General features: G+C 33.6%; 1 long non-coding RNA gene across 1 annotated transcript in view; it reads right to left on the reverse strand.

Moving 5' to 3' along the window:
* Positions 1–774: 774 nt before the first annotated feature.
* LOC149033442 (uncharacterized) overlaps positions 775–16867 on the reverse strand; it is a 32943-nt gene continuing 16850 nt past the window's right edge. The window contains exons 2-3 of the long non-coding RNA XR_016178462.1: positions 1457–1664; positions 775–1351 (exon numbers count right to left, since the gene is read on the reverse strand). This is a non-coding gene — a long non-coding RNA (uncharacterized LOC149033442). The remainder of the gene's footprint in view (positions 1352–1456; positions 1665–16867) is intronic.

Consider the following 16867-nt stretch of genomic DNA (forward strand, 5'->3'; position numbering starts at 1 on the left):
TTTAGGAAAGAGGAATTCTAAAACGTTGAACTACACAAAATCGAAACGACTCGTTTCGCGTTAACGAACGCACCAGGCATTTTTTCATTTTTTTTTTTTTTTTCATAGAAGGTATAGAGAAAAGGGGTTGTATGCGATATACAAAAGCGTTGAGCGTTTCGATCCAATCAATCGGGAGCGCACGTGCACTCGTCTGAAAATTTTCTCACGATACGTAGACGTTACGATCATCTACCAGCAAACCCTAACCCTTCATCTGTACACCACCTTCCCCTCCCACCCAACTATTGCCCCGTGATCGTTGTAGTCGTCGTTCGATAATCCGTCGATCATAAATTCTATCCTATCGAAAAATTGTGCGACAGATGGAAACAGCACCCCCGAGGTGTTTCTTTCCATAAGTTTCTTCAAATTTTTTTTCTCCGCATTTTATTTTTTATTTATATATATTTTTTTCTTTCTTTCAAAGTAGCAAGATGATGGAAGACGGGCAATGAAGGATAGGATAGATAGAAACAAACAAATTTTGATTAATTACACGTGTTAGATAAATATTTCAAACGTTAATATTACAAATGAATATAATTTTGTAGATATTCCAAATTCATATATGAAAATAAAGTAATCCTATTTTTTGTTCGTGTTCATCGTATTTCATGTAGAACGCGTTCAAAAATTCCGCATTCTAAATTATGTAAATAAGAGTTCGCTAGCAGAAAGAGCAAGAGAGAGAGAGAGAGAGAGAGAGACAGAGAGAGAGATAAGAAAAAGTGGAAAGATATGTCCCGCTAGACGTAAGATTCCGTGAGGTAGATGTAAGTTATCCTCGAGGAAAGGTGGTGGGGAAAGAAATAGAGGAGAACGAAATTGCGATGCATTTTTGTCCCACCTCGAAGCTTCCAGTAACCTCTTTTCCACCTTTTGGTGCCGTTAATTCTCTAGGAAGAGAAGAAACTTTAGCATCTTGTGTCTTTCGTTCAGCAATGCCTACGATCTTTTTTTACCATCCTTTAATAATTCGCTTGATTATACACGATTTAAACTTAAACAGGTATACATATCAATACACACACACACACACACACGCGCGCGCGCAAAATAGCAGCGATGGATCGAAGGTTTCAAATAACGTAGAAATAATAAAAGAAAGCAAAAGAGTAGAAAAAAATAATGAAGAGCAGGAGGGGTGGATGGTAAGAGGGGGACAAAGAATGATGCCAGCTCCTCTTTCATAGTTTCCAACGTCTCGTAGCAAAAGTGGGCTTCTGGGAGAACTAGGAGAAAACGGAGTGGTTAGGGAACGGATGTAACTCAAAAACCGAAGAACCGTAACTTCCGTCTCTCGCTTTTCCTGTAAACAGCATGAGTATCTTTCTCTCTTTCTTATTTTTACCTCTTTTTCTATTGGTATTACACGATATTTTCTATTAATCTAGATCAAATGTATTATACTTACACCGAGTCTCGATGCATCCAAAGACCACCCTTTCCTACTCCCATCCTCTTTCATCCCTCTCGTTCAATCCATCCCCTCGTTCTCCTTTTCAATGATCGATCGTTCTTGTGATTTTTATTTATTTTATCTCACTCCCTTTCTCTCTTTCTTTCCTTCTCTTCTTTCAGTATTTTTCATTTATCTCGAACGAGATTTATTTTTATTAATTCTGAAAACGAACTTGGATTAATTTACCTTTTCAACTTCTCATTCCGTTTTTATAGAATACTAAAATGAACATAAAAATGTTTGAAGTCTATGTCTGATAAGAGGGAAAGTGGCAGGTTATCAGAGAATTTTGTCTGTGATTGGTAACTTTTATAATCCTGACTTGATGTTCTCTCTCGTCAACTAGAGTAGCACGTCTTAAATAAGTCGTAAATAAGTTGTAAATAAGAATCTTTGAAATATTTCTGGAAACGAACTGTAACTTTCGTCAAAACGATTAGAAACGTGTCGTAGATCAATTGTAGATGAAAGAATTATTAAATTTTTTCTGTGAAAAGAAGAAAGAAGAAGGAAGGCATGAGTATATAACAAAAATGTTGGCAATCGTTCATTTTTGTCGGAACGATGAGGAACGTGTCATAAATGAATCAAAAATACAAATTGTAAAAATTCATATCGAAAAAAGGGGAAGAGAGGCAGTCACGGGTTTACGTGTTTGTAGGAAAAGTTAGTAGAAAAAAAGTATGGAAATTTTAATAATCGAACGTTCGTTTTGGTGAAGGCGACGAGGGACGCGTCGTCGACTACGAAATCAATTATTCGCGAGCGAAGCCTGCATGTCGCGACTCGAGGACACTCGAGGACATTCGAGGACACTCGAGGGATCCTGCTCAGGCGTTATACGCTGATGTCCTGACCACATACGCGACCGTCAATGCCATCCAATTTACGCTTTCCTGGCTACATCTCTGTGGTTTCATGTTATACCTACGATGTCCTTTCAATGCGTTCCACGAATAACTGAAGGAATTGATCCTATTTAAGCCATTGATCTCTTCGATATTTAAACTTTTCAACACGATAAACTCTATAAACTTAAACGATCTCAATATTCTCTTTGTCAAATGCAAACTAATCGTTAAAGGTACACACAATCTTTGTGTACACAATTCGGTCTTTTAGGTATCGTGTAACCAATTGTAGTATCAATTACAAGTAAATAACAAATCAATTGTAAATAATTCTATAAAGTAGTGAATTAATTATAAAACGTATTGTTATAGAATTTCTACGTATTGTATTAGTTTTATTATTAATAAATTAAATATTATATTCGTAACTAATTCATTGTTTTAATTAATTATCATGACTAAATTAAATTTAATATCCTTAGTACATATTTATGAAATATAAATTATTACATCGATCATTTTTACTTATAAAGTATAGTATTAACTACAAACATTTGCTAAACCTATTTACCAAGTCCATAGTTTACATTAAATAGAAAATTTATGCATCAATAGCATACACATCGTTCAACTATGCACGTATATAATACTCAAAAAGTTAATCGAAACTGTAACTAGTATAATCTCAATTGTGAATACATTAAATCAATTAGTAACAGACAACATATAATTATTATACTAAAAATAATAAGGAAATAAAAAATTTCTTTATAGAGATCTAATGAATCAATTTGCTTAAGCAATCGAACATAGGAAAATGGAAACGATCAAGTGTTAACAATTAAGCACTTCGATCGTAACGCTTGCAATGTTGTTTATATAGGGTGTGAACTTGTTAACAACCTGCTCGGATCCCCGAATGACGTTAACAGTGTCCTCCTAATTTTCATCGCAGCGTTCAAGCGCGAGATCCTCGATCAGACTGTAGACTCAAGAGAGAAAGAGAGAGGGGGGGAGGGAAGGTAGGGTAAGGGTAGTTGGGAGAGGGAAAGGTAGGTAGATGGTAGAAGGGTAAAGGGTAAATTTTGGGTTCTCTCTGGGAGTTAGTGGTGCGAGCGTTGGTGGATGAAGAGACTTTGTAAGGGAGGCCGGCGTGTAATAACCAGCCAAATCCCTGTTCCTGTTAACGTTGCAGCAGCCCGCGGCCCTCCATCAACGCTCGACCTGTACAGCAAATACAGGACACAGAGACAATACACCACTTGATGCCGCAATTGCACCTCTACGCTCATGTCACACGACACGGACCAACCAGTACACATTCTATACATATATATATATCAACACATTCGAACTACATCGCGAATAAGCCTCGTCGAAACCCACCTTCCTGAATACCTTTCCATCTATTATATCTATGTAGACACTATGTTATTGAATTACAATATTACTACTAGCTTTATGACTTTCATAGAATTCATTCAAGGATACCAACAAATTGCAATAGTTCAGTAATATAAATGTATATTTGTATAAGCGTGTACAAGTATATATAATTATTTAGTCTTCATTTTTTATTGGATTACGAATATACAAATTGAATAGCCTCCCAAATTCTTTTTCTGACGTACTTTTATTATTTTTTGTTTTTATGTATAAAAAATATTTACGAGTGAAGTCGGATGGACATAACGATTTATTAAATAAAATGTATATAAAATCTACTTGACAGTCAACGGTTTAAAGAGATCAAACTCGCGTTTCTGATGCTTTAGTAACAAAGGACGTGTTTTCAATATTTCGAACATGTATTTTCATTAAAAAAGAAAAATATACGTAGAATGGATATCTCTGGGAACTTTTTCGAACGTATGTAAAAATATATATATATGTATGTGTATGCATGTATATATGTATCTACACGTATGCGAAGGGTTTTTATTTTGGAAGGAAAGAAACACGACTGGTAGCGTATTGACGCGAGCATGCGCGTAAAGTAAACGTTGTAAGTGAAAACCATGTGTGTATGCATTTATAAATATGCGTATGCGAACGTAAAACAAGCTCCAGTCTATTTATCATCATTTACGTATTTTATTTATTTAGATTTTTCTTTTTCTTTAACAAATTCAATAGGATATCTCGATAGAAATCACGAGATCGAGAATATAATTTGATTGAAAAAGAAAATGAAAGAAAAAGTAAAAAAGCAGCAGCAAATATCGTCTTTCTTTTTTTTTTGTCCTTTCTTTTATTCGTAATTTTTTACAGATATCATCAGGTTTTTGTAAAACAAAAAACGTATCGCGTTAAGTTGAAATATTTGTAACAACGGATGAGAAAGAACTGAGATAAAGGTAAATCTCCAGAGATGTTTGCATTGTCTCGAACAGATTTTCTTTATTATCTCGCACTTGTCAGTGTCTATTGCGTAAAGAAATAGAACAGAAGAATGAACAAGAAATGGAAAAGAGAGTGGACTCAGAAATGAAATTAGATTTTCACCGATCTCTCTCTCTCTCTCTCTCATTAATTTCGTTTTAATCGACTACGCAATCATTTGTTTCTTTCACGGGCAAAATTTTTTTAATACAATTATCTTTATTATTATTATAAAATCTAGTACAAGAATTAAGACAGTACCCATAATTTTATAATTTGCATAAAATAATCAACAATATTATTAATCGATTATTTATTTTTATATAGAGAATGTTTTAACTTACAATTTTTCTTACTGTGAAATAGAATACAAGGAATAATATGTTGTCGACAATTTTTAAATTACCATAAAATAATGAAAATTATTAACAAGAGTAGTAATAGAATAATCTTTCGGTTTTATTAATAATGAATATATTATCTCGGTTATTATCATTCCATCAGGACTGTTATTAAAGAGACAAATATACTTGTACAAAGCAAAGGACAATAGCAGTGCACGACAGTAGTAGCTCATTCATTAATCACATTTGCAATCATTTCCCATGTTAATAACGCAACCTGGCCGATATTTTCGGGACGTACCACGCACGGAATTACCTTCCAAGCTTTGTTACGTTACAAGCAAAACAGATGACGTTTTGCATAAACATCTCGTGACAACTCGTATTCAGATGAGAGACCTAGTATCGTAGTACGTTGTCATTTCTGTTATTTCATTTTCGGATAGAAAGATAATGCGGAGAATGGAAAAAGTTCATTCATCGAGTATCAGATGAAATTTTGTCGGATTGTTACTATTACGTGCCTGTATTTTCATTCTCAATGTAATAACAAAATTGAGCTCTCGTTAAAATTGACTTTTATTAAAAAAATTAGAAGTGAAACCTTCGAAAAACTAAGTTTCGACAGAATGAGACGACTGCAGAATATCAGGAGTAGGATAATTGTAGGGTTTATTTGTTATAATATTATTATTATATAATTGTTATCACATTCAACAATTATTATACGTTTTATTAACGTTTATATAACTAAAAAATGCATGGTAATTAAACACCTCTGTTAGTGTAGTAAACACCTCTCTAGTAAGGAAAAAGTAGTGAGGTTTTTTCCGAAAAGTAGTGAGGATTGATTTTATTTTCTTATATTATATTTCATACGATTTAGGATTTTCGGTCATTACTCGTAATTATGTAGTATTTCGGGCGAAATGAAACATCATGATGAAATAAATGAAATAACAGGTAGCGTACGTGTGTGTATACTTAGATTGAGTTGAAAATAAGTACCTTAGGTAAAAGTTTGAAATATCGTTATAACTTGCCAGGTACGTCCTATAGGATTAGTTTCGAGGCTCGACGAGTAATTTGCTTCGACCGTTCGTAGTCTAGTGATAAGTATTAGAGAGAGTGAGTGTGTGTGTGTGTGTATGTGTGTGTAAGAGGAGAAAGAGAGGATGAGAAAGAGAGTTGTAAGAGGACGTTCAACTCTGGATACTAAACTATGAATGTCACGAATTATTTCACAAGAGAAATGATAAAATTTCTCATCGGTAGTGTTGAACGCAACGGTACTGTACCGAAATTCTCCATCGTAGATTTAATTAACGTGGATTGTGGAAAAACGAGACCTCGATCGAGTGAGCATTCAACTTCGCCATTTCATTTTAATGAAATTTCCCTGATAACGATATATACGCGTTATTCGATCCATTTACGCATATATATGTGTGTATATATTATATTTTCCGGATATGTATATAGTATTACAATAAGAATATTTATTTATAGATTTAAAGGTGTATGCCAATAAACGTATGCCTCATAAACATAGATTTATGATTATTATATTATCTAAAATTATCTAAAATTTATCTATAGTCATTTCAGTATCTCAGTACTTATATGAACTAACTTATGTAACATATAGTATAACTACAATAATTAACAAGGTTTATCGGGTTAAAGTTGGAAGGGTTCACGTCAAAGAAACTTTTATAAATGAAGGTAGAGTGTCAGTGGTGGTCATCGTTTTACTTGCCTTATCGGGGAAGATAGAAGATGCAAATTCCTTAATCGGTCGTTGAACGGGTTTCCGAGAACAACGATGTGTCCTTGATAGGCAGTTTGACATACTTACGAACACCTGGCAACGTCCTCGAATGTTAGTAGTAAATGAGAATACTTTAATTAGCAACTCCCTTTACTCACCATCCTCTACCCAACTCAATCCCTATCTTTCTCTTTATTAATTATCTCAAACACAATATATTTCCTAAGGATGTTAACAACGGAAGTAGAGAAAATTCACGGTTATGGTTAACATTCGCAGTTCGGAATAAATGTTCACGTTATAGAGAGATATTACTTAATAAAATGAAATAATACTAATCGATATAATAATCTATATGTATTCATTTTCATAGGTAATTATCTATTGTACAATTTATAATAAGAGGAGTATTGAAAAGCACGTTCGATATGTTTGAGTTACATGCGATATTCTCGTTAATTGCTTTCTCCGAAGATATTTAAATTTCCAGGCTTTTCGTAATATCTTTCAGACACGATACGGAAAATTAGATTTTATTTTGAAGTACATAGTTGAAATGTGTGTGTAGTAGTTGTATATGTTGGTAAATATTACTGGATTCGGTCTTAACATTGAATTAATTAATATATTATGATTAATTTTATATTGAAATTATTTATATGATTAAATAAATCATAAGATAAATTTTCAAAATGATTAAATACTTATAAAATCATTGTAAAAGTATGGAAATATTGTTCCTTCTTTTTTCTTTTTTTTTTTTTGAAATAGTTGAAGACAAGTTTGCATATATGTTATGTACTAGTAAATTGAATACTTGTGACAATATCTTTGAAATATTGTAGTAAGATTGATGAAACTTATTACAAAGGAAATTGAAGACGTAACCCCTGGTTTCTCAATGGTCCTTGGTCGAGTTAACGATTTAATCTACCTTTTATGTGTGCAAGCATTGGAATTTTCGCAGCTACTCGTGAAAGTTGGTTGTAAAAGGAAAGAGAAAGGGAGGATGAGGGAGAGAGAGAGAAAGAGGGTTACAAAGCGTAAAAGTACCATCGTTGAATGGGTGGGTCAGAGTCGAATTAATGCGAGTAGAGAGAAAGTATGTGAACATCAAAAAAGCGGACGTCTCGTGTTTCTGACAAAAGAAGGAAGTTCAAACTGCGCACGTAGATGAACGAAGAAGTAACATTTGTTTTAGTGTTAGCTTTTAGTCTCCAATTCTTCTCAGTTTACGTGTACATACGTTTATGTGTATTAGTAAAAAAGTATGAAAGGAGAAAAAAAAAGATTTACAATACCAACAGTGCGCGATTTTCATGGACTGTAGCATAAAATTTTGTGTGAAGAAGAATTGGAAGAGTTAGGTGTAATCACGTGCAGTAAAAAATAAACTGGATGGGAAAAAAAATAGAAAAGTAGAGAGACCATTTAGTTTGGGTTCTATCATCGATATTCTCGACTTTTATCTTTCTCACGTACTTGAGCTCGTTATCACGTTATTTTAAGCTTAGAGGCAACCTCGTGTATAAGCCAAGTATAAAAGTAAAATAGTATTAGTAGTATCTCATATAATAGTAGTAGTAGTAGTAGTAGTAGTAGTAGTAGCAGGTAGTATTGGTGGTGTTGGTAGTATTAGAAGTGATAATATAGTGATAGTAATGGTAGTTGCATTGGCACGAGATTAAAAATATTGTGGAAGATGTTGTGCCTAATATATCACGTCGTGATACTTAATTAATATGTTTTCACTAACAGGGCGAGGTGTAGACAGGTATGAAGAGAGAGAGAGAGAGAGTTACGAGAGGACAATAGTGTAGCAGTGATGATGATAGCGATGGTAGTTGGTGGCTCAATGATTCAAGTAAAGCCAACAAGACCGTGCTTTTGCATAACGCGTCGTGTCGTTGGACGTAGCACTACGTTCGTTCCTTTGATTTATCGTTCAAAAAAGCACGTAAGGCACCTTGACTTATTCATACACACACCGTCAATTCTGTTTTCTATATTCTTCTAACGAATATAGAGTTTTGTTTTCCTCAGTTTTTTTATCGATTTGTATTTTATTCAAAAGATACAATTTATTCTCAATTTAATTTCATTTGTTTATTTGTAAAATTAAAATATGTAATAGTGTTTATATAAATTTAACTATTTTGTTACTATATATAGCGACTCATATAAAAGTCGTACAAGCAATAGTACAAGCCTTTTAATTAAAAAAGAAGCATATTAACTCGATGACAATAAATAATAACGATAATTTTAAATTTAATACGAAAGCGTATACAAATGAAACGAATCGATCGAGCAATTCCAAACAAAATTACTATTCTTCGATTTCGTTCGTTGTACTTGAATGAATAGTTTTTATTGGTGAGAGAGACTGTGATCGAGCGCGTAAATGTTCCATCCGAGAAATGTGTACGTGTGTTCGTAACGCGTATATGCGGCGGTAGTGAGCAATTAAAAAAGAAAAACGAAAAAAGGTTGGGTGGAAAAAAAAATGGAAATTTTGCTTGAAAATTCGAAACACGACAGGGTTCGCTAGCGCCCTTTTTACCGTTCGTCGGCTCGTTTTTATTATCCCATGGGGGAAACGATGCGCAGCATTTTTCGAGTTTTCAAAACAGCCCCGTGAATTCGTCTCGGTTAGTCGACGCTATGAAAATCAAGCAACGAGTGCAAGAAACGTAGTGAAAGGGCTTGATAGACGGGACAAAGGAAAACTTAACCAAAAATAGAAAAATAGAAAAAGAGAAAGAGAGAAAGATTTCAAAGACAGACGTTTTTTAAACTTTGGTTTTGATTACGTAATTAGACGTATTACGTGTTCTACGTATTGGAAATTAAACATGTTGATATTAAAATTATAACATACGAGTTGCACATAATATTATTTTAAAGTATTCGTAAGCCAGTCAAAATGAACGAACAGTCTATTAATCGGTTATCGATCATCAATGTATCAACATTTATTTTTTATAATCCAACATAGATTAACGACTCATAAAACCAATGGTCAACTTTCAACAAATTTTTTCTTTACTTTTTTCTATAAAAAGTAAGAAAACAAAAGCATGGATATTAGAAGTTTAAATGAGATACACCGTGTATAAGCAAGAGTGTTGTAGTTCGTGCTCGAAACGGCATTCGAATCGTGAAATTGAATCACGTGATCGATAACGAGCCGAGCTCGTATCGTTCGTTTTGGAAGAACGATAATAAAAGCTTCGAGCGTATTGTTCTTAAGAGCCAAGATCTGAAGTAGTCACCGATCCTTCTTCTTTTTATTTTTCTTCTTCCACTACTACTACTACTACTTCTTCTACTTCTTCTTCTTCTTCTTCCTCTACTTCTTGGCAAAGTTCTTCTTCAAAGGTTTCGCTAGGAGAGATACCTTGTGAAAGAATAGTAAGATATAAAGAAAAGAGAAAGCAAGGGATATACTCTTTTGCCAAGGATGCCTCGGGAAAATCTTTGTGTGTAATACCTGAACAATATGCAGACTGTTTACTCATGGAATATATCCGACAATGGAAAACGAAAGAAAGAGACACAGAAAGAAGAGAGAGAGAGAGAGAGAGAGAGAGAGAGAGAGAGAGCCCAGAGAAAGAGGGAGGGTAGGGGGATAGAAAAGGACCGGAAACTGAAGAACATCAAGTTGGCTCTCTTCTAAGATTACCCTCCACTTTTCGGTCTTTTCGCTTTGAATCTATCCCCGTCTCATCGTCCTTCGTCCTTGTTGTGTCTTTTTCAGCAATTTTGCTCGCTGGAATTTCACTCTTTCATCGTATTACCCTTTTCTTGTCCTTTTCATATGAACGTATATATATATACATACGGTTTACTAAAATAAATGAAAATTAGCTTTTCCTAAAGGAATGTTATTTTAGCGAGAACAGGCAAAAATTTGGAATAATATTAGGTGTAGCAATTAATTGATATTAAATTTTTTCAATCAAAATGAGCATTTTTTGTCGTCAAAGCATTCTGCAGTTTGCCTAAAAAATGAATTAGAATTATAATGAAGACTATTTCGAAGAATAATAGATGTATGATTACTTGATAAGTAAATATTAAATTTGTTAGAAAAGAAAAAATACATTTTAGACAATTTTACAAATATAAATTTGAACCAATTACGTATGAGTATGATAAAAATAAATGCAATGAATGAAACGTAAACAAGTTAAGGATAGTTGATTTGAGATTTATGAATTAAAAGGCATAGAGCTACAAACCCATATCTCTTGCCCTATTTAAGCTTATTCTAGCCCTAGGATTGTTAAGCAACGATGACGAAGCCACAAGACGAGGATATTCTCGTAGCAGGTACGTGCTATTGGGACGAACTCGTGTCACTAGCACCAGATTTCCCGTGACGGCCGTACTTCATCCGAAATTACCTGAGAGGCATGTCCGACTATTCGGAGTCATGGTCATTTCCTGCTTACGGGACCACAAAGTTACCCGTATCCTGACGTACCTATCCCAAGAATTCCTTTAGAGTTGCTAGGTTAATTAAATTCTTTTCCTCGAACCTTTTTTTTTCTTTTTTTGTCTAATTTTCATTTCCTTCGTTTCAACTAACGTTACTGAAACTGTATCAAAAAGTAGTTACATTTTTATTAAAAATATTTAATACGATTAAATTTATTTATGCAATATGTGTTTAATCATTTATTTGTATTATACGTTAAGTTTACGTACTCGTTATGCGCTTTTTTATCTTTAACTTGTTTAATATATTTTCTAAATAATTCAAAGTTAGACAATAGTATTACGAAAATTGTAATACGGTAATCAAATCAAATAAATGAAATCGGATGTAATTATTATAATAAATTTTTGAAGGGTGATAAAAAGTGTTGAGAAGCGAGCTAGTTGCAAGAGAAAGAGAAGGAAAAAGAAAAAAAAGTAAAAGATAAGAGAAAGTTGTTTGGCTCGCGTGAAAAGTTTCGCTAAACTGTGCGGCTGGTGGTACTCTAGGAGAAAAGAAATAATAATTTATAAAAGTTTATTGCCCGTGAGGGCCATTTAAAACGATGGGAGAATAGGTGGAAGGGGGGAGGGGGAGGGGAGGGGTGGGGGTGGGGAATCACGGCCTCTGAGAGTTAGTTTCTTCTTATGATTTTTCTGCTGGTGTCTGCTGAAAGTGAGTATACGAGTCTCGTTTGGCTCGTAGTTTAAATTGCAGAAATGAAAAAGACGAAAGATCTCAAGGATGTTGATTTGAAAAAAAAAGGAAGGTAAAATACAGTAAATTGTAATTATAATAGAAACGTGTTTGCCATTTGTAATATATTGTAAATATAATCTGAAGTAAAAAGAAAATAGGATTATCATTTAAAGTGTGTATTTTTGTTCGTCTTTCCCCTTTTTTAAGTGTTAAACGAATGTTCAGTTGGATACGCGTAAGAGTGATCGATTTCGAAAGGTAAGATCGAAATCTAGTTCAATTTTCTAGATACGCGATATCTCGAAGGAAGAAAAAAAATAAAAATAAAAAAAAATAGAGAGAGAGAGAGAGAAAAAGAAAGGTGGTAGAAAAGTAGGTACCTAGATAAGAAGATCGTATATTCTCGGTCGATGATGGAAAGTGAGAATAAAAGAAAAAAAGAAAAGATGAAAGAAAATAAGATGAAACCGAAGGAAAATCGTTGGTAGCAACAGCAACTTAATCAAGAAGAAACGAAAAGGATCCTCTTCTTACTTCTTTTTCTTCCTTTCTTTTCTTCTTTCTATATATTTCTATTTTTTTCTTGTTATTGTTTCTTTATTTTTCGTTTTCTTAGCATCTCACTTTTCAATCCCCTTACTGTAACACCAAGGAGAAATAACGAATGGTCCGTCGGTTGGTAGTATAGAAAATTGGAGAAAATTAATGTAACGAAGACGAACGACATCCACGAGAACGACAGAAAATCCTACCTTTTCTCGAAAAATTTGTCTTAACTAACTCTTTCTCACGTCATCGTCATCGTGTATAATCCTCGTGATAAAATGATTTCAATAGAAAGAAATTCGACGAAAACTCGAGATAAATCGATCAAAAGTTTTCCATCGTTTTATTTTATTTTATTTTTTTGATCGAAATCGAACGATGGTTCAATTATAAAATTGATGAAGAATTCATGCAAGTTTTAAAGACTTGATAATCGTATAATGAATCATTTAAACAGAACTTCACACAATGATTTTCTGCTATTATTGAATATAAATTTTGTTTTATTTATCTTGTTCATTGTGGAAAATAAAAGATAAAGATGTTCGGTTATAATCGTGATTGATGGGATGAAGTTAATTAATTTCTCAATGCTGGAATTAGCGATGCTTCAAAATGTAAAAAGATGGGAATGTGCTTTAATTTTCAATCTTTATTTATAAAATTGCATAAATATATGTACATTTTGCGGTGACCGAATGAAAAATTAACGAGAAGCTAGTTCACGATAGAAATAGAAATAGAAAGAGAGAGAGAGAGAGAGAGAGATGATGAAATGGTTACGGAAACGGAAAGGGTGGGTCAGATCTCTCGGAGATGACAAAAGTTTTACCGTCGATATAGACTCCCGTTTGGTATACCCAGACTAATGACGTGACCGTGGACATTTGTACGTGTCAGTTGCAGCTTCCGCGGGAAACTATCGGCCAGGCGCATTAATAATGCACCCGCCCGTGACTTCCGGTCGGTGGACATAAATTGGCCGGCGATCGTCGTACCTACCTCGTCCGGCGATTCCTTCTCGCATATTTCATCCTGCCTCGAATAAGAATTTGTTGGAAGAAGAAGAAAAAGAAGGAGAAGAAGAAGAGGAAAAAGAAGAAGATGAAGAAGAAGCAGAAGAAGAAAGGAAGTGAAGGTAGAAGAAAAAGAGGAAGGAGGAAGAAGAGGGGTTGGATACGAAGAAGAAGTACTTTGGGATCCTTTTTACCTCAAGCCCTTGCAAATTGCTCGTCTCCGTTCTCAACTCCTTTATATCGCGACGACATTGTTAACTCGATTATTATCCTCCGATCTAGATATTCTATATAGATATACATGAACATAGATTGTATTATGGTACATTTAAACCTGAACATCTGAATATCTTTCTTTTTTTTCTTGCTTATGGTTGAATGCAAAAAAAGATTTCTTTCATCCTAAACGATATCTTCATACGTTTTAATGGACCACGCATATTATTCCTGCAATCTTTCAGTTTTTTAGACCGGACTGAGCGATTATTATTCTCCAATCTAGATATTCTAAAATATACATAAACATAGATTGTACTATGGTATATTTAAACTGAACATTTGAATACCTTTCTTTATTTCTTTCTTTTCATAAGTTTCAATGGACCACCCACATTACACCTTTGATCTTTCAATTTTATAGATTCGATTAAGTCGAGTAAAATAATTTGAAATAAAATACATTCTAGATAGATCTAAATAGATTAATTCACAAGTGAATTAAAATAGATAGAAAAATATAGTATCATAAACGAGAAAGCGAAAAACTGTTTATGATCTACGAATCTGAGATACGTGAAGATCGTAATAACACGTAATTCCATTAAGGAAAAGGATGCCAAAAGGTAAAGCTCGTCTCTTCTGGTGGGCCGGCAAATGTTGGCAGCTATGAGGCATCTACGACGCTTTTAAAGGGGCGAGAGAGGAAAGGACAAACTATAGGAGGAAGAAGGAGGAGGGTTGACGTGCCGGTGGTGAAAGCCAACCGGATAGATATACAGCACACAACTACCAACCCTTATGATCTGGAGACAATGCCAAGGACGTGAACAAAAGCCTGAATACCGTAGACTCTCTCTTTTCCTCTCTCCCCTCTCTCTCTCTCTCTCTCTCTCTCTCTCTCTCTCTCTTTGAGACGCACAAACTCCCAGATAGATGTGTCTCGACCCTCGCGACGATTCTCGATACGAGCTTTCAAGGATATATACAAATGCAATTTCATATACTAGACTGACCGAAAACTATCTTGGGAAATGGTCTAGTAGTTTGATTTACAATAGTATGGTCGATATGAAAATTCACTATAGGTATGTTCTTATGTTCCAATTCAACTCATCCTATCTCCTATTCTTTTATTACTATTTCTATTATTATCATGATTATCATATTATTTTTATTATTATTATTATTATTATTATTGCTATTGTTATGATTACTATTGTAATATTAAATTTAAACCCTTTTCCAATCCTTACTATTTTCTTACATTTTTCTTTCCTATAATCCACAGAACAATTATCGAAACGTAATTTTTGTACTTTTCTTTAGAAAAAATAATAATTCTACTAACATTCTCGTCGCTGTTGATATTTTTGTTGTTGTTTGTTAAAAAACACTACATATTTATTTCATGTATGTCGGGTTGATGGATTAAAAATATCAGGAATAAATATTCGCATAATCATACGTATCAGAGAGGTTAACGATTCTCTCTTTCTTTCTCTGCGTGGATGTTCATATGTAATATACATATACGTACTATATATTTACATGTACGTACTTTTATTCGAGCTGACGTCGGCTGGGAAAAAATGAAAACGAATGAGTACGGTTAAACGGAACGTATGTATGTATGTGCACGACCGAGTGAGTTACGAGCAACGATACCTGCAATTTTTCCCCCTACACACTGCCATCGAAATGATTTCGTTTGTAATATTATTTGCTTTCTCTACTAGAACACAAGCTCACGGGTTATATTCAAATTATTCACAGATTTAAAAGTCGCAGTGATACGCGTGTTTCTTCATTAGTGATCAGTCACTTTCGAACATGACGACATATAGCTTCAACTCTAATTTAACACATGTTCGTTTTATAATAATTTGCTAATAATTGATAATTAACGATAATTACACTTTTTAACTAGATTCAAATATTTTTTTGTTTCTATTTTAATTGGCGAGAAAAGAGAAAGTAGAAAGACCATCTTGATCAAGAAAATCGATTTTAAAGTAAAGCGTAGCTTTTATTTTTTATTTTGTAATACAGTGAAATCTTTTAATTGAATTGAAAATAAAAAGCTAAGAGAAGTATTTTGATGAAGAAAATCGTTTTCAACGTGAATCGTGGATACTTTTTTTTTTCTCTAATGCAATGAAATCTCATAAATCCGTAAGCACGAGAGTAATACGAGCTGCCAACTTTGTGAAAATGCAGTTAGATGGAAGGTGTAAATTCGAGTACGAGTGCGAGCGAGAGAGAGAGAGAGAGCGAGAGAGAGAGAAGGACGATCGAAGGGCCGACGCCCTCTTGGCATTACGTCCATTTTCGTTCGAGGACATCCATGTATTCGTACTACGCATACAGATATTTACTATACATAGATACATAATGGCAATAGATTTGTACATGCAATTACATGTACGCGTGCGCATGATACATCGCGCGAACAACATTGGCTAATGACTGTAGATCAATATTTAAAAAAAAATAGAAGAAAGATATGAACGTATGACAAAACAAATATAAGTGTATTGCAAGTATATTTAGATCTATAGGATAATGCTAAATCATATCTCGAAAATGACCGATCTTAAGATTTGATTGAAAATAATGAAATGATTTTTAACAGCTTCTTTTTTTATTATGAAATATTTGTATAGTTATTAAGATTGAAAAAAGGATTTAAAAATAGAAAAAAAAAATAAATAAATAAAAAAATTAAAAGTAAAAGTAACAGTAACGATTTTAAGATTTCTCGGGAAATAAGAGAAGAATTTTTAACGGCTATATTTTATAAAAGATTTGTCTCGTTGATATTCCAGAGTCGAGGATTACGAAGTAAGAAAATAAAAATATTAAAATAAAATAAAATAAAATAAAAGAGAAAAAGATAGAGAAAGAGAGAGAGAGAGAGAGAGAGAGAGAGAGAGAGAGAGAGATGAGAATAATGAAAGTAGCAAAGCTTGGAGAATTCGAAGACGTTTTCTCGACTGGAGAAATTCGATTAGCTTCCTCTTCAACTCGTTTATGAAAAATGAATTTTCCGGTA

This window comes from Polistes dominula, unplaced genomic scaffold (assembly GCF_049000335.1).
Source record: "Polistes dominula isolate Pdom_NZ unplaced genomic scaffold, Pdom_raw_medaka contig_373, whole genome shotgun sequence".
In the NCBI taxonomy this organism is placed as follows: domain Eukaryota; kingdom Metazoa; phylum Arthropoda; class Insecta; order Hymenoptera; family Vespidae; genus Polistes; species Polistes dominula.